Raw genomic sequence first — 23,621 nt, 5'->3', positions numbered from 1 at the left:
ATGAGTAGTCCCATTAAATTAATGGGACAGGTTAGTCATGACTAACAATCAGTTCTTCAGTTGGACTACTCATGAGTAATTGAATCTATCTGTCAGCCAGTTTTTTGTTTTTTTTAATTATCTCATCTGCTTTTCTCCTTTGCGGCTGTTGGATACTTGAAGAAAACATACCTCTGAGTTAACAGTTCTTTGCAAATAACAGTTCTTTGCACAATGGACTATGAACCTTTGAAGTACCTATCTGACCACACAGTAGTCTGTTGCTAGGTACAAAGCTTTGTGTGTATCAAAACACGTTATGAAGAATAAAATAGAAAACAAAAGAATTATAGCGGTCATGAGAAGATCATATGATCTTTCACCCTCTGCTTGCAATTAAGACTGTTTTTATCAAGCCTTTTCAATCTGCAGTGTACATCAAAACAGGAAAATAAAAGGATTATAAAAAGATAATCTGATTGTGTAAGTCTTACTGAATAAACAGAGAGGCCTTGATTCAACCCATTTGACTTCTTATTTTGGAAAGAGGCATAGAATCTCTACCTCCCCACACACCCCATTTAGAGAAGCTCAAGAACCCATCCACCCAGTTCAATAAGTAGATATGAAAGCAGGTCCTAATCTGTTGAGTTGACCTTGCTGAGAAATCCAAATCCAAATGTAGTAACATAGAAGCTGACAGGTCAACCAAAAGAATTTGATGTGCAAAGCAAGGACAAGAAGTATTCTTACTCCTCTGTCTCCCTCCACCCCCCTCTGTTTTAACTCTTATCAAGTGTTGCTGGACTTTCTGTGGCTATTCAGTTGACTGAAAAAAATAACACCAGTTGTAAAGGCTCTTTGAAAAGATGAATGACACTCACTGAGCCACTAACCCAGAAATTTGCTTGTTAATACAAGAAAAATGTCTTCTGAGTATTTAAAAAGGTGAATTTTATGCAGTCATTGTTTTATTCCTTGATAAAGTTTTCAGTAAGAAAGAGCATTTCATTCACATTTTCAAAGCTAAGCTGACCAATATCTTGTTCTGTAGGAGGAAGAACCCCATCAAGCTGTTTCATTAATGATTGGTTGATTGATTTTTATACCACCCTTCCAAAAATGGCTCATGGGAGTGTACACAGAGGAATGATAAATAAATAAATAAATAAGATGGATCCCTGTCCCCAAAGGGCTCACAATCTAAATAGGATCACAAGATAGACACCAGTAACAGTAACTGAAGGGACAATATGCTAGCGGTAGATAGGGCCAGTTACTCTCCCTCTGCTAAATAAAGAGAATCACCATGTTAAAAAGTGCCTCTTTGCCAAGTTAGCATTGGAAGTGCATGGAAATTGTAAATTGTTCCCTACCTATCCAGCATTGGGGGGGGGGGTAGGGAACCCCAAAGATAAAACATTCACTTAGAGGAAGCACCTCTATTTATTGTTGATAGTTACTTTCTCTGAATGCTTCTAAAACCCAACTTTTTGCAAAAGTATAAAACACAAAAACAAAAAACCTTGCCTTTTTACTGCACAGCCAAAGTTGCAGAAAGCTCCACTATTTCTTCCAATTGCTTCCTATGGCACTATGCTACATCCCTTGAATTACGTATATATGTCCAAGTCCCAGAGCAAGTCACTAGCATACTATGGACCTTGACTATTATGCTGCAGGTCAGGGAACCTGAAAACAGGAGAGGAGCTAGAGCCCCCATAAGGCTGGTCTGGGAAAGTTACGTTGCCTCAGAAATGATGAGGCAAGAAAGACAGCTGTTGTAGCCAAGGCTAATTGGCAAAGGAGAGGGAGAAAGGATGCCTATTCTCTAGGACCCAGAAGCCTCCTGCAGAGTCTTCCTTGCCTTGAGAACAGTTCGTCTGTGGAGAGAGCAGCCCGCTGAGCAAAGCAAAGGTGGGAGACTGAGCTCAGAGTGAGCACAAAGTGAAACACAGCTGAAAGTGAGTGAGTTAATTCTAGACTATGAATGAACTGTATCCTTTCAGTACAGTTGGAATCCCGTTTGTATTTAAAATTGGACCACTTGCAGCTTACGCTCGCCTTTTGAAACCAAGCAGGTATATAACCTAATAGCCCGCTCCTATGTATGTTTAGCCACCTAATGGCACAGCGGGGAAATGGCTTGACTACCAAGCCAGAGGTTGCCAGTTCAAATTCCTGCTGGCTGGGCAGCAGCGATATAGGAAGATGCTGAAAGGCATCATCTCATACTGAGCAGGAGGAGGCAATGGTAAACTCCTCCTGTATTCTACCAAAGACAACCACACGGCTCTGTGGTCACCAGGAGTTGACACTGACTCGACGGCACATTTTACCTTTATGTATGTTTACTCAGAAGTAAGCCACACAGAGTTCAGCTTGTGCTGGGTGAATTGTGCTGATTTCCAGTCAGAGGGGAAACAAGGTAGGCCCCAAGAGACACTCCCTCTCTCTGAAGGTGGGAAAAAACCAAAACACAATTCTGAAAGGATAACATGTCTCTATCGGAAAACAAATGTTACAGGGGATCTATCCCTAAGAGGGTGAGGGGAAACAACAGCAGAAACATAGGCTGCTCCCCGTACGTTCCCTACATATAGGGGATTACCATATTTAGGTTGGTCTAACATATTATTCATGCAATAGAACAACCTTTTCAGCATAAATGAGCCCCTGGTGGCGCAGTGGTAAAACTGCCGCCCTGTAACCAGAAGGTTACAAGTTCGATCCTGACCAGGGGCTCAAGGTTGACTCAGCCTTCCATCCTTCCGAGGTCAGTAAAATGAGTACCCAGAATGTTGGGGGCAATATGCTAAATCATTGTAAACCGCTTAGAGAGCTTCGGCTATAGAGCGGTATATAAATGTAAGTGCTATTGCTATTGCTATTGCTAAACTGGTATGATTTTTTAAAATTAATGCTTTATTATACAAAAAATGTTTCATAACTGAATTCTATAAATGTTCTATATTTTTTACTTTGATCAGTTCTTAATGTGTTTATTCAAGTGTACATATGCTTATGACACATTCCTCTCAAATATAATAACTTATAACTGTATTGTTTGCTCATTAAATTAGCATATGAAAAAGCATGACAAGTAGGCAACATGAATAATGTCTTAACCACCTTGATATTTAGGGTTGTGTGTTGAACTCTGATTTGACAAATGTGTACCATCTCACCCCAGCATTGTGTGGAGATGGGCACTTCCCAGTATAGCCAGCTCCATGCAAGACTTGCCATTTTTAGTGCTGATGGGGGCTGTTCAACAGAGCCAAAACACAGAGAGATGCTAGGAATGTGCGTGGGGACATCTGGGAATTGTAGTCCCACTGCCCCCAGCTTGATTAGATTTTCTTTCTTAAAAATACTTGTGGAGTCCTTCTTTCTGAGCTCAGGTTAAAGTGTTTTCATTGACCTTCAAAGCCCTTGGGACCAGCCCAGGTACTTAAAGGACCTTCTTCTCTCCTTTGAGCCTGCTTGAAATTTAACATCTAAATCAGAAACTCTTCTCAAGTGCCCCCCCCACCCCACCCTGCCACTGCAAGAGTTTAGGTGGGTGCTGACTGTGGAGAGGTTGTGGCTGTCCATCTGTGAAATTTCCTTCCCAGACAGGTAAGGCTCAGGAGGCAGTAGTGCTTTTATCATTCAGAAGGAAAGTTAAGGCCTTTCTGTTTGCTGAGGCTTTTAGTGCTTTTTATAACTTGGATTGTGGTTATGAAGTATAATTGATACTATTTTGGTTTGATTTTGTATGAATTTCATTGATCTCCACTTTAAGCTTAACATATTTTTATTAGTTATTGTCATTGCTTGGTTTAAATATTGATTTAAATGTTCTGCAAGTCATTTTGTATTTAAATAAAAGTGTTCTAGATTTAGACATACTGTAAACAAACATCTGAAAGGACAGCAACAACTAAACTAGTTACGAACAGAGTTAATAAATAGAGGGTAGACTCCTATGTTAACAATGGTCTCCTCTGGTACAACACAGTAATTCTGGATAGATTTGATACTACTTGACCATAAACGTAGGTATTTGCTCGTCTGCAATAGTGTTGTTTCTGGCTTGTTTGTTGTAACAATCCAGTGTATGTTGATTTATAGTGTTCCTGCCTGTTTTCTTTTGTGGCATTTGTACTTGTAGGAAAGATAAATTCATCAATAAAATAATAGCACAACAAAAAGAAATGCAGAGAAAATAAGATAGCCTTGTTGCTTACTAGTTTCTGAAACACAGCAAGAATTAAGTATTTACTTAATGGGATTCCTAAAGCTTAAATCTAAATCTTGTAGCATAATTGTCGCTGACGAGATGCCTCAAGACTTAACTCAAGGTCTGGAAGGCTATTTCGTTTCAGACCTTGGGGCCACTGACAATTCTTGAAGTTTCCCTACACAGCTATCTATCTATACAGTATATAGTTAATAGAGAACACCTTGTTGGTGTTTCACTGCACTTTTGGTGTTTGTTGTTGATGTTTCACTGCACTTTTGGCTCCAAGGGAATAATTTAACAACAGATCTGTGAGGTAGAAATGCAGATGTGTCTGGTAAGAGGTTCTCCCTTGTTCAGCTGGAATTCTTCAACAGGGTCTTCTCTCAGAGCTCACCAATTTGCAACTGATACCTAATCAGTTAGAAGAATGTGTCTGCTTACTCTGCATGAAGATCCCTGAATCTGTATTTGAATTACAGTCCTATCAAATCTGAGATCTCCATCTGAACAAGGCTGTACTTAAGCAAGAATGTATTTGTTTTGCAGTCTTAAAGAACACCAGCTGATTTAGATTAATGAAGCTAGTCTCTGCATTATGTTTTACAAACAGACAAAGAGGCTGCCTAACAAAACACAACTGTCTTTTCCTTCTCCAAAAGAACAGCTTCCAGCCCTGTTAGTCTGCTAAAAAAGCCCTGTCTTTTGCTGTCCCTCCACACTGCAGGTGATTTATCTTTGACTGAGTTAAGTTACGTTGGTGTAGAATTTCACCAAATTGTAAACTTTAGGAAAGATTTTTTTAAAAAAATATGTAATTGTCAGTGCAAATCACAACTGAAAGAAGCAGATTTGGCAAACCATCCCACAGGCAAATGCTGCATCCATATCTGGTTACAAATTGTTACTATTTAGACAGTTGGTTTTCTGACACTTATGTTAGAGCAAAACGTGCATCCTTCTCATCTACAATTGTTTTTGCTTCTCAAAAGGGACTCCGCCTCTAGCTAATGATTATTCTGTAAATTACCTCTTCTCCTTTTGAGCTGCAACATGAGTGGGTTAGCCTTCAGTTTTTTCAAAATTTGACCTTCAGAGTACTTTCCCAAGGTCACCTTTTATAATGTTTTTTCTTCTTTAAACAAGTAGCAATGTCAAATGTTAATGGTAGTTTACAAAGCTGAAGCTGAAATGTATTTGAATAGTAAATTAATTGTCTTTTAGCATGAGTCATGTATTCTACAGAGAAACATAAAGAAATTACAACTTCCAGATGGATAGCCATGTTGCAACCAAGAATCCTGTGATACCTTAAAGACATAAGCTTTAATGGGCAGTCCTTACCCTCAATTTGCTTACAGTTTAGACTGAAGGAATCCCAAGAAGAAGGTGGGAGGACAGGGGCTTTTTGCAAAGACTACTCATAGCCACCTTATTATTATTATTAAAACTTTTATACCACCCTTCCAAAAGGCTCAGGGCGGTTTACATTAAAACACCATTAAAATCAGTGAATAATTAAAACAAACATTATAAAGCATAAAACAATGATTAAGAATTAAAAACATCATAAAACAACAATTAAATAATCAGAACAATTTAAAAACAAGTTTTAAAAAGCTGAGAAAGCCTAAATGAAGAGATGTGTTTTCAGGTGTTTTCTGAAAATTGCCAGAGATGGGGAGGATCGTATCTCAGCAGGGAGCGCATTCCACAGTCTCGGGGCAGCAGCTGAGAAGGCCCCTCTGTGTAGCCCCCAAACGAGTTGGTGGCAACTGGAGATGGACCTCCTCAAGTGACCTCAACGGCCGGTGGGGCTCATAGCGAAGAAGACGCTCTCTTAAATACCCAGGGCACAGTGGGGAAGTAACTTGCCTAGGGAGTAAGAGGTTGCTGGTTTGAATCACCAATATTGGCCAGCAGCAATATAGGAAGATGCTGAAAGGCATCATCTCATACTGCACGGGAGGAGGCAATGGTTATTTATTTATTTATTTATTTATTTATTTATTAGATTTCTATGATGCACTTCCAAAAATGGCTCAGGGCCATTACAGAGAATAATAACAAACAAATAAGATGGATCCCTGTCCCCAAAGGGCTCACAAAGAAACATAAGATAGACACCAGCTTTTAACACTCACTGGAAGTACTATGCTGGGGGTGGATAGGGCCAGTTACTCTCCCCCGCTAACCACTTCCCTCATATTCCACCAAAGAAAATGACATGGCTCTGTGGACGCCAGGAGTCAATACCGACTCGATGGCACACTTTTACCTTTTAGTCCAATCTTGCTATGCCCCTGGTGTACACAGCCACATGGATAAACTTTTTCATGTTGCCATTTCTGTGATTGCAGCAGCTGCCCACCCCAGTGATGGAAATGGGCAGGAGCTATTTTAGCGGGCAGCTCACACTAAAATGTCTCCACATGGTCATGTTCCCCAATATACAATCATATGGGGAAAATAAGCAGCACTTGTTTGCATAATTAGCCCTAGTCAGTTGCATTTGTAGGTATGCTTGGGATTACAGTTTGAGGAAGGAGTAGTGTGTGCTAAAATGAGATCGGGATCACTTCGAGTGGGTTCAAGTTTCCTTCCCTCTTGGCCATGAAAGTCAGTGAGTGCCCTTGGGTGAATTACTCTCTCTCAATCTTTGCTGTAAAGCAGTGGTTCCCAGCCTTTTCCTTTATGCGGAGGACTACGTTCTCATTAAAAGCTTTTTCAGACCACCACAAAAGCAAGCCATTTTAAACATCGCCTTTGGCTGACAGGTGTCAAACGTATATATCAAGGGGTATTAAAAACAACTGTTTCTAATAATTTTGTATGCTCATTCCCAAACATATTGCACTTGTCATAGTACACTTACCTGCAGTAGGCTTACCAGTGGGGAAAATAGTATATCAGATGGTATATAAATATGATATATAAATAAGACTGAAAATGGGGGAGATTTCCTCCTCTCTTCAGCCCAATTTCCTTTTGAAAACTGCTATTGTGGGTTGAGGGACCCTCCAGAGCAGGATGGCATGTAGCATAGGAGGCTACATAAGTGGCACATGGGATTATTTTATTCCATTCTCTTTCCCTCCCCACTACAGACCATCTGCAGTAACCTTGTGGACCACAGATAAGCCACTGCAGTAAAGGATTGTTGAAAGGGTGACTCCCATGTATGCTGCCCTGAGTTCTTTAGAGCAAAAGCTGGGATGCAAATAGTAATGCTCTTACATCACTCCGTTCTCCCTTTCTTCAGCCAGTTCTCTAGTGACTCTCACTCAGTGGCAGTGCTGGGCCACGGGAGAGCAGAGGATCAGCATGTCTGTTTGTTTAGCACCATTCAAGTGATTACATATCCCTGGTTACATATGAATGGGAGACTACATGTAACCCCTGTAAGAAATTCCCCTTAGGGGATGGGGCCTCTCTGGAAAGAGTACCTGCATGCTTGCATGCAGAAGGTTCCAAGTGTTGGAAATTCTCTGTGGTGAGAGAATCCCTTTTTCAATATAGCAGAGTGCACAGAGGCACAAACACAGCGGATTTAGTTATGCATGCATGTGTGCTAAGAGTAAAGTAACTTGGAGCCAATTGCTAGTTTCAAATCAATATAAAAAGGTATTTATTAAGGAACTCCATTCTAGATAGGAAAGTGAGGATTTAGGATCTCTAATCTATCTATCTAAATGGATGCAGATGGATTCACCATCTTCTCTGCACATATGGTGCAGGGCAAGAGACTTGCCATGTTGCAAGGTCAACAGCCAGGTAGGAAGAGAGAGAAGGAGGAAGGAAGTTGAATCCCCTAAGATTAGCAATCTACATTTCAAAGGGATAGCATCAGAGCAGCAGGAAGTGATGACCAAATGTCTTTGACCTTCTAGCCCTCTGACTTACTAGTCTGTCCTCCACTGTCTGAGGCAAAGAGACAGCGCAAAGTCCTTTCCTTCCAACACCAAGTCCCCTCCCTGCCATCTCCAAGATGAGAGAGATTCCTGCCTGCAACCTTGGAGAAGCCACTGCCAGTCTGTGTAGACAATACTGAGCTAGATGGGCAAATGGTCTGGCTCAGTATATGGCAGCTTCCTATGTTCCTAACAACAACAAAAAGCTCCCATCCCATGAAGCTTGCAATCTACAATTTGACATATATACAATTTGACATATAGGGGAAGCATACTTGAGCAAACTCTTTCAAGGTGTCTTACGTCCTGAAAAAGAACTGAGTGGATATAAGCCAGGTGGGGCCATAACAGAGTTGGAGAATGGCTGAATTAAGGTTTGTGAAGTAAACTTAGAAAGATGGAGATGGCCAGTGTTCCCTCTATATTTTTTTAGTCTGGGGCATGGAATGAATTTTGTTCTGGGCAGCAGTATCAAAGCAGTGTGTTCGCACATGCATTCAGAATGGGGCTTTCCTGATTCAGCCTGAGCAGGATCTAAAATTAACTGAGCGGACATCAACAAACCAATGTGCGCGCACATGTGCACACACCTTAGAAGGAACACTGGAGATGGCCAAGAATAGATGTGTTGTTTTGTCATAATATGGAGCAGGAAGGGAATGCTTTTCATGTAACCGGCAGCTTCCCAGCAAGCTACTAGCTATCACATTTCTGCTGACAGGTAATATACCTGAAGGAGAGAGAGAGAGGTGCATTTGCATCCAGAAGAGCAGATGTAAAATGCAGAACAGGAAGACCAAGGGAAGGGCCAGTATCCAGGATGCAAAACTACAGAAAATCAGCAATGGGGGGAGAATCACCAAACAAATCTGAAACCTGGTCACAGCTTTTGCCTTCCACATTTTACAGAAACTAGGTTACAGGGAGGAATGAAAAGCTGCAGCCAGTTGCAATTTGTTGCATTGACAGCTTGAAGCAAAATTGTTTACATTTTTACTGGTCTGTTGCTGTAATTATATCCTCTGTGTGGAGTCAGCTTCTCTCCTCACCTGCACATGGCATGTATCAATCTTGTCTGAACTCTTTTGGAAAAAGCAGTCATTAGATGAGCACAAAGATATGGCTGCACTCAAGCACCATGGTGAAATATGAGGCAGTTTCCTCTTAGTCTGCACATTCCAGAAACAATATCTTCTTAGCATTTGCACCTGAGGGGAGAGGTTCTCAATGATTTCCTTTGCCGTTATTCCGCTTTTAAAAGAATGGGGTCATAGCTTGCTTTCTAGAATAGGAAATGCTGTTACTTCTTATTGTATTGACCTTACAAAAACCACTCCCTCTGTTGTTGGGGTTAGCTGTAGGGACTCCAGTGCATCAATGGGATATCAACGTGGTGTAGTGGTTAGAGTGCTGGACTAGGACCAGGGAGACCCAAGTTCAAATCCCCATCCAGCCATGATGCTAGCTGGGTGACTCTGGGCCAGTCACTTCTCTCTCAGCCTAACTTACTTCACAGGGTTGTTGTGAAAGAGAAACTCAAGTATGTAGTACACCGCTCTGGGCTCCTTGGAGGAAGAGCGGGATATAAATGTAAAATAATAACAATAATATCAATAGCAGCCCCTGGAGGCTTGCTATCTGCTATCTAATAACTAGTGCGAAGTAGCACTATATAGTTTTATCCCTAGGGCAGGGATTCCCAACTTGTGGTATTCCTAGGGTTGCCATACTCTGGCTTTCGAAATCCAGGTGCCTAACCAGCATATTATGTAAATTGGCTTGGAAATAATTTTTGAGCAGAATAGTGACTGCATGTTTTGCTCCATAACTCTGCTTCTACAAGGGTTAGAGCTTAGCTTCTTCTTCACCGCCCTGAGACCTTGGGTTAGGGCGGTATAAAAATTCATTAAATAAATAAATAAATAAATAAATAATAAATGAAAGGTGAAATCCAGGCAAATCTGGGTGGGCTAAGCCATATGGGTAAGATGCTTAAAATCCGGGTGAAACCAGGAATTTCGGGAGTATGACAACTCTAGGTATTCCAGATGCTGCTGAACTACAATCCCTATCATCACTAGCCACAATAAATTGTAGCTGGGAACGATGAGAGTTGTATTTCAGCAACATCTGTTTCCACATTGCTGAACTACAACCCCCATCATCACTAGCCATAATAAATTGTAGCTGGGAATGATGGGAGTTGTAGTTCAGAAACATCTAGAACACCACAGATTGGGAACCCCTGCCCTAGGGGACCAAGAATCTCTCTACATGGGCAACTGGGACAGTCTTCAACTCTTGGTTCTCATTCATATATATCTCTAGTTTTGGTATGTGGTGGCTGATTCACACATCTTAGCGTTCACAATGTTGCCATTATCATATAATTAGCAGGTCTGAACCCTGTGTTATGCTGTTAGTTTAACCTGCAGTTTGACACATTGAGGCTGTTCCCACGATCAGCTGAAATCGGGCTAGGGGAGCGTAGCCTGATTTTGGCTGATCGTGGGGGCCACTGGGCTCACAGGAGAGCCCGGTTGCCTCCCGGCGGTTAACCCACCTAATTACCCCTCCCCTTAAACCGGGTTTGCGGAGCGAGCACTCCACAAACCTGGTTTTTTAATTGTGAGTAGCTGTGGCGCAGATCCACACTGCGGCTACTCACTAGAAGACCCCGGGAGGGGAGGTGAAAAGCCAGCTCCGGGGGTCTCTCCAGCATGCCCTGCGCACTTGCGCAGGGCATGCTGGAGCTTCCGGGGGCCAATTGGCCCCTGCTCCCCCCAGCACATGCCAGCTCCGTTACGGAGCCAGCAGTCGTGTGGGCAGCTGGTTTGGCCGCCCAGAGCAGACTTCTGCTCGTGTGCAGTCCCCGCTCACCCTTAGAAACCGGGTCTCACTGATCATGAGACCCGGCTCATTGAGTTCCATTTCCACATCAAGGAAAGAGTAGGCTTGTTCACATGATTGAAAACTGGGTAGGAAAAGTGTCCTACCCAGTTTTGGTAGTTGTGCACACTCCGTGATTGTGTTTGAAGGAAAAATAAAGAGGTATCAACAGTGACCCTCAGCTAGCCTCCCGCTGGGTTGGAGGGCTTTCCCTCCTACCTCATTCAGCAGCTGGCTGGGGCCTGAGCTCTCTTACCCTAGTGGGAAGGAGGCTAGAGTTCTCAGTCATGTGCATGAGCCCAGTGTCTGTCTCAGCAGTGCACAATGGTTGACAGCAGCTAGCATTTACCTGGAGATTCTCCACATGATTTTGAAGAATCGCACAATAAGCCATGCAACCTGTTACACAAGTGGCATTGAAGGGATTAGAGGAGTTCTGTCATGCCAGCTCCACAGTGAAACTGGCTGTGAATAGCTAAGGGGACAAATCATACTTGCTACCACAAGACCAGCTCTTGTTAAGCAGGGTCCACCCCAGTTGCATATGAATGGGAGACTAGAAGTGTGAGCACTGTTAGATATTCCCCTCAGGGGATGGAGCCACTCTGGGAAGAGCAGAACGTTCCAAGTTCCTTCCCTGGCATCTCCAAGATAGAGCTGAGAGAAATTCCTGCCTGCAACCTTGGAGAAGCTGCTGCCAGTCTGTGAAGACAATACTGAGCTAGATAGACCAATGGTCTGACTCAGTATATGGCAGCTTCCTAGATGCCTAATCCCTCCTGAAGCATTTTTGGCTGACTGCTTCTCTCCAACCTCATAGGAAGGTATACTATATGGGTTATACAATAACAGCAGCAAACTTCTGAGTTACAGTCCAACATGCTTATTGTTTTTGTGGACACAATAACAGATGTGATTTGTATACAAATCAGACCATGTGGTTTTCTGCTTTGTTCCTAACAAGTAGCTGAGGTTTGAAATTTTCCAGTTAAATTAAATAGAGTTTCCAGTCAGTAAATGGCTCCTGTTGTGTAATGAGGCAAATTGTTGTGGAAGTTAAAATATCTATCAAAACCAAATGTATTCTTTTAAATTTATGTTTTTCTAATGATGTCAAAAGAATTATATTTGCAAAATTCCAGATGGTTAACTATGACTGAAAAGTGTAAGTGTGTGTGTGTGTGGTAAAACTGTATTGGAGAAGTGCATAACAATACAGTTTTGCCACACAAGTGGTGAGAAGTTTCAAGGCAATGCTACTTGCATGTAGGTTTCCTTTGGAGGAGGGAACACTGGAGGCTTAGAATGCTTTGCAATATTTGATTTATTTACTAGATCGAAAGAGATTTATTTACAAGAGAGGCAAACAGTATATGTACTCTTCTAAGGCAGCAGGTCTGCCAGTTCAGACTCTTGAACTTCAAGGTGCCTTCACCCAGCTCCTCTTTCTGCTTCAGCCTCACCCCCAAACTGGCAACTGCAGACTTCTTTGCACACACCATGCATCAGCCCCTCCGCTTAGCTTGGAGGGAAGGATGGACTCTGGCGGCTTTTAATTCAAATGTTCTAGAGTGGGATGCACAACCTGTGGCATGCCAAGACTTTTTTGAGCTGCCCTCAAGGACAGGAGCAGGGCTGCTCAACTTTGCCCCTCCTGAAGATGTTGGCCTACAACTCCCATAATCCTTGGCTATTGGCCACTGTGGCTGGGGATTGTGGGAGTTGTAGTAAAAAACCACCCACCAAAAAACAGCTGGGGGGCCTAAATTGAGCAGGCCTGCCCTAGAGACACAATGCTTTCCTGTTGTTTCCAGTTGGCCTATGTGCTTCTTCCAGGTGGCTATAGGTCCTCCATTATAGAGGACAGCCCTCTTTTGGGGGTGAGACATGTCCTCATTTCTTTAAATCTATGTCCTCTTTTTGGCAATGTGGGCCTGGCCACCCTGCTTAGATAATCAAGCCAGGGAACACATCTAATATAGCATAATTAGTCTGGACTACTGCTTGTCTGGGATTGGAGCAGCTTTTTATTTCTTTTTTCTATTCCTTTTCTTTTATTCAGCTCTTCTGGAAAGGGTGGGTGGGTCTGGAGGGGGGACGACAAAATGATTAGAAAGACATTTTATGCTTTGTTGCATGTTTGTTTTTAAATGTTGCTTTTGGAAAAGGTTGGGCTCGTATATGTTAATGTACATGTTAATCTATACCTATACATTATGCAGATTTTTTTTGCAAATTAGTGTCATCTCTCCACCCACCCTCTTGCTTTTGATTATGTGGACCTGGCCACTCTAACTCAGATACTTACCTGGAGCTGTTCTGTGTTGTGTTGCTGTCTGCATGTGCCCTGCAGAAGCAAGAGGTGACTACAGCTTGGTGGGGAGAGGGGAAATAACTGGCCAGAAGTTAGGAACCTGCCATATACTGAGTCAGACCATTGGTCTGTCTAGCTCAGTATTGTCTTCACAGACTGGCAGCAGCTAAGTTGGGCTTGGCTGAGGAAGAGATGGCCTGGAGGAGCCTCTTGCAGAGCTCAGCTCATCTGCAAGTAAGATGCTTGTTTGGCAGAGAAAGAAGGGGGTCTTTATTTCTCCTTGGTGGGGATGCCTCTCTTCACTTTTCTCCAATGAACTCCCACAAGGAAACAGAAGCAACTCTCCTCATCATTCAAGCAAGGGTAGCGCTGTGCACAGAGGAAGAGTTGAGTAATCCCATAGGATGAGGAAATCAGCACAAGCAAACAAAAATCTGGGGGTGGGCACCCATGCTTCAGAAGCAGGGTAACGACTGCTGAGGGTGTGCACCTTTTCACTGTGCGTGCGTGCACACACACCCCCTAGCTTTAGTCAGGATGTTGGTCAGCAATCATAATAATCTCTGTCATAGCCTTCTCTCTTGAAGTTCACTTGAAAAGGGGTTATACAATTATGATCAATATCATTTTTCTTCAGTGTGTGGTGTTGTCTATTTCAGAGGTGTGTATGTGCTTATCCACATGGCGATTAGACTTCTTTTTTTGGCAGCCCACTTAGTTCCAGACAAGGTTAGTTCTGGCCCAGGTGAACATTTGAGTTGTGCACCCCTGTTCTAGAGAGTCCTCTGGCTATCTCACAATCATTAGCTCCAATTAAAAGCCAACTACTGGCCACTAAGGAACACTTAAGTAGGCATTCTGGCTTCTAGCCAGTAATTTGCTTAACAAACCAAATAGTTAGCTATTAAAGAATGTGGATATGAAAATGCACCCTTTGTATTAATTTTACTCTGAGCCCTTATGATAATCAAGGTCAGGATCACCAATCAAAAAACCCGAGGTAGATGGGTTTGGTCCCTTAAAGAGAGAGAGAGAGAGAGAGAGAGAGAGGTGGTGGGGAACACAACAACAGAGAGCTAAAGTAATATCTTTTGTTAGAACCAACTGTATAATACACAAAGCAGACAGCAAGATTTTGAGTTATCCAGAACTCTCCTTTTTATAAGAATAACATCTTACTCCTACTAGAGGTATTATACAGTACTACTTTGGCTTTTGGATTGTTGTTCTAAAAGACAAACAGAGACACTCATGATTTTTGTGCGTTGCAGAGAATAGTGAATGTAGCTTTGTGTCCAGGTGAGAAAGGAATGGAGGAAGATTATCACTAGCTGAGGATGGAACTTAACATTTGGGATTTGTCTACCCTCCAGCTTCTAGGTTAAAATGCACAATTTGGTTTCTATGGACCCTTACCTAGTGCACTAACTAAAATTAAACTCTGGCTTTGCTAGAGTTTAATAAAGATTACCATGTTTCTTGTTACTTCTACTCCCTGCTTTGCAAGGGATCTGTGTGTACTGATTAGTGCTGGAGATAGATCCAAGTAACTGTTAGACTGTGTGTTTGTGTTAAAATAGGGGAATAGCCATCTTTATGTGAACTAAAATCTGTCTTGGACCAAAGACTAATCAGATTGAATCTCCATTAAATTTTCTGCATTCTGCTCTAAGACTGTCACAAGCTGCAGACCTTGAGGCTCATCTATTATGCCCAAAGCTGTCATCTTCACTTTTGTTTTGCTTAACATTGAACCTGAAGAAGTGCTCTGAAGAACAGAAGCATGCTGATTATTTTAGTTGGTCCTAACTAAGGTATCACTCTACTTTGGCTTTTAGATTTCAGTGAAGATATTGCTTTAGATTTGTATCTAGTTGTTGGTATATCTCCATTATGTTTGGGCTTGTGTTTTGTTTGTTCTGCCACCATCTCCTTAAATCCTACCTAGAGCCTATCCCTTATTAAAAAGGGAAATATATTTCAAAAATTGTGCATTTGTTTGTTAGGGTCTTCTAGCACCATGAAGGGCATCTGGGGGAATGTGTGCCTGCAAGTTAAAACCCACAATTTCAAATTAGAGGAAAAGGTATGTGGCTTTATTAGGGTTGCTTGGTAGTTACAGAAAGGCACCCTACAGACATCAAATGCATTTGCCTCTTCGTATCACAGCACAATTCCAAGGGATGAGCCTTGGCATTGAAAACAGCTTCTAAACACAATCCTCAGAGAGCCTTGGCTTAAAATTAGCCTTGTCTCCTAGAACTAGGAAATCTGGGACTAAGTTTCCTGTGAGAAAACTTTGAGAGAGGGTGCGTGTGTGTGTTAAGACAGGTGACGTGAGTGGGCAATAAGAAAATTAGAAGCATTGTTGATATTGAATGAATATATGGATTGACTGTAGTAGGCATATATGTGAAAGTGTTTCTGAACTATGGGAATGCACATGTGCAAGTGTGTGTGTGTGAGAAAGTTCCTCCATGTATGTAGTGTTTGTGATATTTGCAGAGGTAACTCAGAAAAGGGGAGTGCCAACAACGTTTTTGATTTTCCACAATGTTCATACTTGTCTTCTGCAGTGGGACAAGACAGTCATGGTGGGAGGAGAACAAAGTGAGGGGGTCTGAGGGAGCAGGGGTCCATCTTCATTCCCTGTTTTAATTTTTGTGTGAACCACCTTGGGATTGTTTTAATGAAAGGCGCTATACAAATTTAACAATAAATAAAAAATAAAATTGTTCCAGGGTCCACTCCAGTCTTGTTGTGCTTCTGGTTGGCACTGCATATGGCAATGTAATCCATGCAAAATGACTTTGCCTGGTTGACGATGGGCCTCACCTACTAGTATTTCATCTTTTGTGTCGCTGACCATGCAAATGGCTTCTGCGCATGCTAGCGCCATGTGTGTGTTGCGGAGGGGCACCACTGCAGCAGAAATGCAGGTAGGGACCTGTGCTACTCACTTCTAAAGGTGCCACTCACCCCACCTCCGTGCCCCCCTTGGTCCGCCGAACTGGTTCATGGGTCGGCTGAACTGGTTTGTCGAACCACAAACTGCTTCATATTCAAACCAGTGCATGAGCTGCTGTTCATGTGCATCCCTGATAGACCTGTTTTGGCTTGCAAGGCGCTTATGATCTACAGTATAACAGACAGCAAAGAAACTGAGGGGGGGAAGACTGTGGCACTCTAATGTGTTTACATGTATGTAAAGCTTGGTTGGGTTACTGCTGGGAATGAGAATTAGGAGGAGAAGCCAAAGACCATGTGGATAAGGTGGGTTTTGAAAGGTGATACAACGTACTTGTTTCAGTGTGTGAGGTTGCACTGTCTTGATTCCTTTGGTTCTGAACCATTGTTAGCAGACTGAGTCATCAGTTCCAGGCACTTGGGGAGCAATTTAGCTGAGAAGCCTATCACGCAAACAAGTAGTTGACCTTAACCTAACACAGCTCACATTTGCCACGCCACTCCACTCCTGCTCAGCCGACTTTTGGCAAGCTCATTGTGGATTGACCAATGTCAGCTGGTTATAGTATATGTCATAAAACTGAGTTACCCATTTGTGACCTATGCATAGATCTTCTCAGCATTAAAAAACCATTTGGATGAATGTTGAGTCTGAGTTCTCTTCTCATGGCCATCTGATTACAGTGGCGCCCAATGAGGGTGGCACTGCCCGGGGAGTGGGGCGGACAGGAAGAAGTATCTTTAAAAAAGTGATTACCAGCACTACCACCGGCACTTGCAAGCTGCCACGAGCTACAGTACCCGGCCCCCTCCCCGCATCCCGCATGGTGGCTGCCGAGGCTCTGGCACTCAGCTGGTCTCTGCACATGTGTGGAGGCAATTTGCGTGCTCTGCATGGTGTTGCTGGCAGCTGGGCAGCAGCTTGCAGGTGCCAGCAGTACTGCCGGTAATCACTTTTTAAAGGTACCTCACTGCCCCTCCCCCACCAGTGCTGCCCTCACTGGGTGCCCCTGTCCGATTGAATCACCAGAAACACAATTAAGTTGCAATCTATCTCCACCCTCATGCACTACATATCTGCCCCCCAAATGGCATGGTGAATCTGAGTTTAGTTCTGAGATCTTCTTCTAGTGAGCCATTCATGTGACCACAACTCACCCCAGTTGGAGGAAATTCATATCCTCCTCATGCCAATTAGGTTATGTGAATTGGACAAACATTGTCTGTAAAAGCCAAGAATTTCTGGCATACTAGGCAGACGGGAGGGAGCACCCAAGGAAACTTCCTGTCTTTCCTCACTTCTCTTTTGATTGGCTTCCAGCGCATTGGAAAGTCATGCATCTAATATTCACTCTGAACCTACATAACATTATGGGCATTTCCTGCCTTCCATAGTTGATCCACAAGATATAAAGCTCATAGGTGCCTAAACCAAATCAGGTTCTTTCTGATTCTTTTTTTGCTAGATAAAGGGAAGGGTAACATCTACTGCAGGGGCATAACTATAATAGGGCAAGGGGAGACAGTTGTCTGGGGGCCCACTGCCTTGGACCCCCCCCAAGGCAAGTCACATGACTGACTCCCCAGCCATACACCCGCCCGGGCTTCTGTTAACACTATTCAGCCTCATTTAAGATTTCTTTATTTCGTGAGCTGAGCTTCAGTGGTGGGGGGGGCATTTTAAAATCTTGTCTCTGGGCCCACTCCAACCTTGCTACACCCCTGATCTACTGATAAAAACCTCCAACTCTCTAATTATTCTATTGTTTTACAAGGAGCAGGTGATTAATAATTGCATCCTTTGGTATGCATACTATTTATTGACCCTGAAAACCCTCTACTAATAACTTCTAACTGAATAGTAGATGCATAAGTGCACAAGATGCACACCCCTGCTAACTTGGCAAAGAGGCACCTTTTAATGTGGTGATTCTCTTTATTTAGCAGGGGAAGAGTAACTGGCCCTCACCCCCCCCCGGTACATCAAGTGACTGTTGCTGGTGTCTGTCTCATGCTTCTTTTTAGATTGTGAGCCCTTTGGGGACAGGGAGCCATCTTGTTTATTTGTTATTTCTCTGTGTAAACCGCCCTGAGCCATTTTTTGGAAGGGTGGTATAGAAATTGAACAAACAAACAAACAAGTTGGTAGCACCAAATGATGATTTGGTTAGATAAGATGTTTATCTTTTTAAAGTATTGAATAAGCAAAGGATAATCATTTAACACTAAGATTAGAAGGTCTGGTTCAGTTATAAGAATGGACCAATTACTAGCAGACTTGATCGCTGGATGATCCGTAAAAGAAAATATTTTGGCTGAATGACAACAACAAAAAATTCTCAATTGTTGGAGATTACAATAGAGCCATAATAAATGGAAGCAAATTTGTACATCAAAATATACTACGTTATTATTTTCAAAATTGAGAAACTGAGTATATGCCTCCAGTCTTTGTCAATTTTCATTGATGTTTATATTAATATATAATATCTCTCTCGCTATATATATATATTTCTCTTAGGCATACATGATGCTAATCCCATGCATGGCAGCTCTTGCAAGACTGCATGAGCAGATGCCCAGATAGCGATGTGGACGAGGGAGAAAATGGTGGTGGCAGCTGGCCGGCAGACAAAAGTAATGGCAGCGAATGGCGGTGGGAGGGCAGCTGACCAAATCACGGTGGGGGTTGGTGGGGAAGAAGATGGCAGTGGGGACTGGTGGGGAAGAAGACAGCCAGTGGGTGGGTGGGCAGGGAAGAAGACAGCTGGTGAGGGAAGAAGACAGCCAGTGGGGGAAGAAGATGGCCGGTGGGGGGCAGGTAGGAAAGCAGAAGCGGGCAGAGAGCAGCAAACTAGAGGTGCAGATGCTCTGTGCCCGACCCAGCTAGTATATTTATATTATTTTATAAGCAGATTATCTGGATCCATTTCAAACTGTCTTTCGGGTGGGCTACGGGGTGGAGACTGCCTTGGTCAGCCTGATGGATGATCTCCAATTGGGAATTCCACTTGGATCTCTTGGCAGCTTTATTTATTTATACATTTATAAACTGCTTCATCCAAAGGCTCTGTGCGGTGCATAAGTTTAAAAATGTATAAAAACAAACACAATTTAAAACACACTGATTAAAACAATTTAAAAACAATTCAAAAACAATTCAAAACCATTTAAAACCAACTAAAATACTTAAAAACCATTTAAAAACCTTGAAAGGCCAAGCCAAACAAGTAAGAGCTCAGGGCTCTCTTAAAGGCCAACAGCGAGCCTAAACTGCGGATATCTGCTGGGAATGCATTCCATAGGCCAGGAACAACTACAGAGATGGCCCGGTTCCAAGTCATCAACAGATGTTCTGGTGGTAACTGGAGACAGATCTCTCCAGATGACCTCAATGTGCGATGGGGATCATTTATGTATTTATGTATTTATTTATTTAAAACATTTATATACTACCCAAAACGCTGTTCACAACAAAACAGCAAAACAGATAAAGAAATTAAAACATCACAACAATTAAAATTTATAATGTAAAACTATTAAAAATCCAATTAAAACAATATCTAATTAAAAGTCTGGATGAACAAATGCGTTTTTACTGCCTTTTTAAAGTTGTAAGAGATGGGGAGGCTCTTATTTCAGCAGGAAGTGTGTTCCAAAGCCTCGGGTTCAGCAACAGAGAAGGCCCATTCCTGAGTAGCCACCAGATGAGCCAGTGGCAACTGCAGATGAACCTCTCCAAATGATCTCAATGGGCAGTGTGGTTTTTAGCGAAGAAGGCATTCTCTTAAATACCCAGGGCCCTAGCTATTTAGGGCTTCATAGGTTATAATTCAAACCTTGTATTTTGTCCAGAAACTTATCTGCAACCAGTGTTGATCTCTTAAGATAGAAGTGATGTGGTCTCTCCGAGATGACCCAGAGACTAACCTGGCTGCCGCTTTCTGGACCAACTGCAGTTTCTGAACTACATACAAAGGCAGCCCCACAAAGAGCACATTGCAGTAGTCAAGTCTGGAGGTGACCAGCAAATGTACTACTGTTCTGAGGTCATTTATCTCAAGAAATGGACGCAGCTGGCATATCAGCTAAAGCTGATAAAAGGCACCTTTAGCCACTGCCTCAACCTGGGAGAACTAGGAGAGGTTTGTGTCCAGAAGCACCCTCAGACTGTGTACCTGTTGTTTCTGGGGAAGTGTGACCAGTGAAAGTGTGACCACTTCAGACAGATCAAAATCATCTCCTGAGTTACGACCCCGCACAATAAGTACCTCCGTCTTATCTGGATTCAGCCTCAGCTTGCTACCTTCATCCAGCCCATCACTGCCTCCAGGCAGGCATTTAGGGAGGTTATGCCTTCTCCTGATGATGTTGGCATGGAAAAAAAGATTTGGGTGTCATCAGCATACTGATAACACCCTGCACCAAATCTCCTGATGATCTTTCCCAATGGTTTCATGTAGATGTTAAACAACATTGGAGACAATATGGAGCCCTGAGGGACACCATACCGAAATTCAGTTTTGGAAGAACAGTCCCCTAGGAACACCATCTGGAATCTGCCCGAGAGGTAAGTGTGGAACCACTGCAAAGCAGTGCCTCCCACCCCCAACCCCCTTAGACATTCCAGAAGGATACTATGGTTGATAGTATCCGAATCTGCCAAGAGGGCCAAAAGGACCAACAGAGTCACACTTCCTCTGTCAATTCCCAATTGGAGATTATCCATCAGGCAAGGGTCAAGAAAACAGGTGGTAGGCCGCATCGTTCCAAGCAGCTTGTCCACATCCTCACAAGTCACAAACCTAAACTGATCCAGCCTTACCACATAAGAGGAGTCACTGGACACCTCCGGTTCAGACACTGCAGTAACTGTGGGGTCTAAATCCAAGTAGGCCCGAATACGAGAGATTTTATCCACACAAAAAATCATTAAATACGTCACAGTGGGTAATAGATGGTTCCAAATTCTGATTCAAGGGAGGAGAGGCACTTACTAGCCCTCTCACAACCTGAACAACTCTGCTGGATGTGAACCTGCAGATGCAATACAGGCTGAAAGGAAACGCTTCTTTGCTGCCTGTATTGCCAGAGCATAGATCTTCAAATGTGCTCTATGTTGTAATTTGTCAGATTTGAGTCAAGTCTTTCTCCACTTGCACTCCAGTTGGCAACCTTGCCACTTCAGCCCCCGTAGTTCTTCGGTATACCAAGGGGCCAATTTTGAAGCGGGTCGGAAAGGACGCTTAAGAGCGATTATGTGTACTGCCTTGGTGATTTTGCTGTTCCAGTTCTCCACCAGGGCATCAACAGTATCATACAGAAGAAGGCACCCTCTAAGGCTTTAGACACCATCAATCATGGTATCTTTTTGGACTGCCTGAGGGGGCTGGGTTTGGGAGGCACTGCTTTGCAGTGGTTTCACTTCTACCTTTTGGATAGATTCCAGATGGTGTCGCTTAGAGATTGTTGCTCCATATCAACTTCATCGTGAGATGGCTTAACCTCTCTAAATAAATGCCTGTTTGGAATTGGTAATGGGTTAGATGAGAGAGAACAAACTGAAGTTGAATCCAAACAAGATGGAGGTACTCATTGTGGGAGCCAGAACTTAGGAAGTGGTTTAGATTGGCCTGTTCAGGTAGAGTGTAATATCATCCAGAAAGATCAGCTTGGAAGTACTTCTGGACCCAAACCTCTCCCTGATATCTCAGGTTGAAGCAATGGCCAAGATTTTTTTTTACCAGCTGTGGCTGATACACCAGCTACATCCATTTCTCGAGACAAGCAACCCTAAAACAGTGGTGCATATGCTGGTAACTTCCAGACTTGACTACCACAACACGTTCTACATTGGGTTGCCTTTGTACATAGTTTGGAAACTGCAGCTGGTGTAGAATGTTGGTCTCCAGATCACATTACTCCTATTTTAAAAGAACTACACTGGCTGACAATTAGTTTCTGGGCAAAATACAAAGTGCTGGTTATGACCTATAAAGCCATGAATGGCTTGGGCCCAGGGTATTTAAGAGAGTGCTGCCTTCTTCATGAACCCTGATACCTATTAAGATCATTGGGGGAGGTCCGGTTGCAATTGCCACCAGCTGGCTTGGTGGCAACCCAAAACTGGGCCTTCTCTAGAGTTGCCCCAAGGCTCTGGAACACATTCCTAAATGAAACCAGAATTTCCCCATCGCTGGTTGTTTTTAAACCACTTCTGAAAACACACTGTCTCATCAGGCTTTTAGTTTATGATGTTTATTATTTATGTATTTATTTATTATTATTTATTATTAAAACTTTTATACCGTCCTTCCGAAAGGCTCAGGGCAGTTTACATTAAAACACCATTAAAATCAATTAATCATTAAAACAAAAATTATAAAACATAAAACAATAAGTAACAATTAAAAACATCATAAAACAACAATTAAATATTCAGAACTATTTATGATGTTTATGATGTTTTAAAATTTTATTTATGGTTATTTAAATCTATTTTATATAATTTTTAGATTTTAGTTGCTGTTTGTTTAAATTGTAAACTGCCCTGATATATACAGGTACAGGGCAGTATATAAATGCATTAAACCAATATAGCTTTGATATTCTTTTGAATAGGGAATCTTGGATTGAAGCCAAGGCAACTGGTAATTCTAACATGGCCAGTGATGTACTGCATCAGCTTCGTTCTTGTGTTCCAATTATGCCTGAAGGTATATTTTATTAACATCAATGAGTCTTGCACTGGACCCTATCTGAGTAAAGGCACAAATCACACAAAAGCAGCAGTGCGATAAACTATGGCAGTGAAGAGACTTCAAGGATAAAAGGTGACATTTTGTTTGCCCCAATCTAAACATACTGATTCTTTGTTCTTGCTGTGACCTTGTCAGTTGTTAAATAAAAGGAACAGAGAATATAAAAGAAAATATCAGTTTTCAGGGTGAATAATAACACTAGAGTCAGGAACTGAAGGATACAACATTTCCAAGTTGACAGATATTTATTCTCCTCCACCCCATCCCACCTCCAGGTTTGTAGAGTGCATTGTAAAATGTACTGTATAGAAGTAGGATTATCACAACCATGTTGGCTGATGTAGATTTTTGGAAGATTCAGATATTTCTCAGGTGTATGCTGAAGCTTTGGAGAAGAAAGCAAACAATAAGTTAGGGATGTGCATGGAGCCGGTGACTGCCAGTTTGAAGGTGGGGGGGATAACTTTGACTGGGGAGGGTCCTCTTTCCCCCCCCCATATTTCCCCTGCTGGTGCTGCCATTAAAATTGGTCCCATGGGGCGGCAACATACCTCCTTGTGGCCCCGGTACGTTGC

The 23,621-nt window shown here is 42.6% G+C and overlaps 1 long non-coding RNA gene across 2 annotated transcripts; it reads left to right on the top strand.

The window, feature by feature from the left end:
• Positions 1 to 1,866: 1,866 nt before the first annotated feature.
• Positions 1,867 to 23,465, top strand: LOC128343407 (uncharacterized). Of its 2 annotated transcripts, none has more exons than XR_008315511.1 (3): positions 1,867 to 1,943; positions 18,807 to 18,922; positions 22,907 to 23,465. It is a non-coding gene; the product is annotated as an uncharacterized LOC128343407 (long non-coding RNA). The 2 variants fall into 2 exon arrangements; XR_008315514.1 differs by lacking the exon at positions 22,907 to 23,465 and adding an exon at positions 20,749 to 20,859.
• Positions 23,466 to 23,621: the final 156 nt, after the last annotated feature.

Source organism: Hemicordylus capensis, chromosome 1 (assembly GCF_027244095.1).
Source record: "Hemicordylus capensis ecotype Gifberg chromosome 1, rHemCap1.1.pri, whole genome shotgun sequence".
NCBI classification, from domain to species: Eukaryota; Metazoa; Chordata; class Lepidosauria; order Squamata; family Cordylidae; genus Hemicordylus; species Hemicordylus capensis.
This window is presented reverse-complemented; position numbering and strand designations above follow the sequence as displayed.